At 36.1% G+C, this 3,520-nt stretch overlaps 1 long non-coding RNA gene across 3 annotated transcripts in view; it reads right to left on the reverse strand.

Moving 5' to 3' along the window:
• LOC114890902 overlaps nt 1-3,382 on the reverse strand; it is a 14,518-nt gene extending 11,136 nt beyond the window's left edge. For 2 of the 3 annotated variants that reach the window (XR_003792386.1, XR_003792384.1), the window contains exon 1: nt 1,876-3,382. This is a non-coding gene — a long non-coding RNA (uncharacterized LOC114890902). The remainder of the gene's footprint in view (nt 1-1,875) is intronic. The other variant, XR_003792383.1, reaches the window with a different exon arrangement.
• Between the last annotated feature and the right edge of the window lie 138 nt (nt 3,383-3,520).

Below are 3,520 nucleotides of genomic sequence, written 5' to 3' on the forward strand. Positions count from 1 at the left end.
GTGTGTGTGTGTGTGTGGTGTTTGGCCTGATCTAAGGACGTCTTTCCTTTTGGCTTATGTTTTAACCAAGTAATCTAAGACATCCATATGCATTTCCTGGACCGTATCTGCACTTGCTAGCGGAAAACTAATCAGGAGCTCCTAGAGAATCATTGCCGCTATGGTATTGTACAAATAGAAATCATACAGGAAGACCTTAACTCACAAAGGAAATTACTTAAATTCATAAAGAATCACGTAGATTAATTACTATTGAAAATAGCAAAATCACTTTGCATATTTAACATATGCAATGGGAGAGCAACTGCCTTCTTCTTAAAAACTTTAAAAAATTATTTCCATTGCTGGGGGAAAATTGGCTGCGGGTGGTAGTGGTGTGATGAATTGGGAGATTGGGATTGACATGTATACACTAATATGTATAAAATGGATAACTAATAAGAACCTGCTATATAAAATATAAAGAAAATTCAAAAGTAAAAAAAAAATTATTTCCATTGCTAAAAATCCCTTTGTACTATGATTGTTTCATTTAACTGTGGCTTACTTTTAGACTTAATATTCAATTTTTGAAGACTGTTTGAACATTTTCAAAATCCATTTCTACTATAAAAAAGATTTCTATATATCAGACAGATGCTTATAATCTCATATCATATTTTGTTTTCTTTCGTGCTATGCTGTGTAAAAAGTCAACAGATTCTTTGGAGAACATACTTTCCATATTCAAGATTATGCACTTTTTATTAGAATCACTTCGAAGTTGATATGGTGCCATTTTCAGACATCTGTATAAAGGAACCGGCCTTTGCTCTGGCTCATCAAACCACGTTTACTAATTTGTGCTTCAGCATTAAACTATCAGCCTGCAATGAATGGCTGCATTAAACTCATTACTGTATTTATACACTACAAAGATACTGTTAAGTAGTTTTGTCCTTCTTCCAAGAAAATCCTAAGACTAAATTTCTCTCAGGGTCAATTACATTTTAAGACCTGCTTTAGATTATTTTGATTATCACATAGAACAAAAGGGAAAGTGACATCTAATCCATACCATAACAATGATTTTTTTTTAATCACCACCACCCCTAGATATATCCCATCACAAATGCCCTGGGCAGAGAATAGGCCTATTTACTAAAGGTGGCTCATAGAGAAGTGGAGGATAACCACAGGGTGAAGCAGGTGCTTCAACTGGTCAAAACAGGCCTCAGGAGTTGGGGTCTTGGATAGTTAATGAGGAAGCAGGTGTACCCAAAGGTTCTAAACAGGGTCTATTTCACCGTACCAAGGAGGGCAGAGTCTTTAACACAGAATATTACCAAGGGATTTAGTTATCCAATTAAGTGTTACTCAATTCTTAAGAGAAAACAGAAAGTATGCCCCAGACACTTCTTAGAAAATTCATAAATAAAAAGAGAGGCCAAATTTAAAAACAAAAGGCCAATTGAGTTAAACAATAAAAACCAAAAGCTAGTTCTTTTTTTTTTAAAAAAGATTTTTTTTAATGTGGACCATTTCTTTAAAAAACTCTTTACTGAATTTGTTACAATATTGCTTCTGTTTTATGGTTTTTGTCCCCCCCCCACCCCCGCCAGCCATGAGGCATGTGGGATCTTAGCTCCCCCACCAGGGGTTGAACCCACACCCCCTGCATTGGAAGGTGAAGCCCTAACCACTGGACCGCCAGGGAAGTCCCCAACCTGGTTCTTTTGGAATAAGTAACCTTTAGCAAATATAATCAATAAAGAGAAAAAATTAAATATCAACAAAAGGAGGCTAACCACAAATACAGGGAAAAATTTCTAAAATAATAAATTATCACACACTATACCAATACATTTGAAAGTTATAAAAATATAATTTACTAACATTGGTCTAAGTGGAAGAAACATCTGAATAGACCAATTACGATGAAAAAACTGAAAGAGTAGTTGCAGTCCTACTCCTCTCAAAAGACCAGTTCCAGAGTTTTATTGTCAAGGTTCACTTTTCACTTATCAGATTATCAAAAATCCACGAGTTTGGCAATGCAGTCTGTTGGGGAAACTGTGGGAAACAAAGGAAAAGAAAAGCAAAAGACCAGGAGAAAATATTTTCTATGAAGGTTATAAAAGATTTATTTATACATTAAGACAAACAGATCAACAGAACATAAAAATGGAAATTCACAGTTTAGGAATTATGAATAAGTCAATAAACACATTTCAAAACACCTCCAATTTACAGACTTAAAAAAGCCAAATAAACCCAAGCAAGATAAATATAGATACAGTGAAACAGCAGAAAGCTAAAAACAAAGGGAAAAATATTAAAGCAGCCAGAGACAAGGAACTGAAAGACTGACAGGTGACTTTTCAATAGCAATAATGGAAACCAAAAGACAGAGGAATGAGATCTTCAAATTGCTACAAGAAAATAACTGCCAACCTAAACTGCCATATTCAGCAAAAACATCTCCCTTAAGTGATGGTGAAACAAAGACACTTTCAGGTAAACACAAACTAAGAGAGTTCATCTATTCTAAAGGATAGACTTTAAGCAGAAGGAAAATGGCCCTAGGTGGATGGTCTAAAAGATAAAACAATCAATGAATAATAGAGAAAGTAGCAAAAATGTGGGAAATATAAAAAAGGACTGACGGCAAAACACAATAACAATTCTAAACAGGTCTCCTTCTGTCTTGTAAGAATATTAAAAAAAAATTAAACTACATAATAATAACATGTTAGGTCATGAGGGGCTGAATAAAATTAAACTACTAAGGTTCTTGTATTATCTAAGAGGAAGGTAAAGATGTTGGTTATTTTTATTATTTAAAAAATTTTTTTTTTTGCGGTACACGGGCCTCTCACCACCGCGGCCTCTACTGTTGCGGAGCACAGGCCCCGGACGCGCAGGCCCAGCGGCCATGGCCCACGGGCCCAGCCGCTCTGCGGCACGTGGGATCCTCCCGGACCGGCGCACGAACCCGTGTCCCCTGCATCAGCAGGCGGACCCCCAACCCCTGCGCCACCAGGGAAGCCCTACTGGTTATTTTTAGATTTTGAAAAGTCAAGGATGCATGATATTTCTAGGATAACTATAAAAAGAGAAAAAAGTATAAAACTTCTGAAATAATATACGGGGAAAATGAAATGATATAAGATATTAAATAGCTATTTTTAAAAAATAACAAAAAAGGAGAAAAAAGAAATCTAAAACAGCCACTTATTCACATGTTTACAGATAACTTTGGGGTTATGTGCTGGTTCCCTGGGAGAGTAGCCCTCCCAGTCTCACAGGGTAAAACAAACTGGAGTATTTTGTGAAGGTGGAAAACTTTATACTGCTATTTAAACTTTTTGATATACTTGAAATTTACTAGAAAATAAAGTACTTATCAAAACAACCATGTCATACCATGCCAGAAATACAGACATCAAACTCTGTTATAGAGGCCAAACCCTACCCAGATCCAGTTCGCCCATAGTGGGGATGCTAATCACCCTTGTAGGAGTCCACATACTACAAGAGG

The sequence above is a fragment of the Monodon monoceros genome, unplaced genomic scaffold (genome assembly GCF_005190385.1).
Source record: "Monodon monoceros isolate NGI ecotype Baffin Bay Population unplaced genomic scaffold, NGI_Narwhal_1 Contig6645_ctg1, whole genome shotgun sequence".
Classification (NCBI taxonomy): domain Eukaryota; kingdom Metazoa; phylum Chordata; class Mammalia; order Artiodactyla; family Monodontidae; genus Monodon; species Monodon monoceros.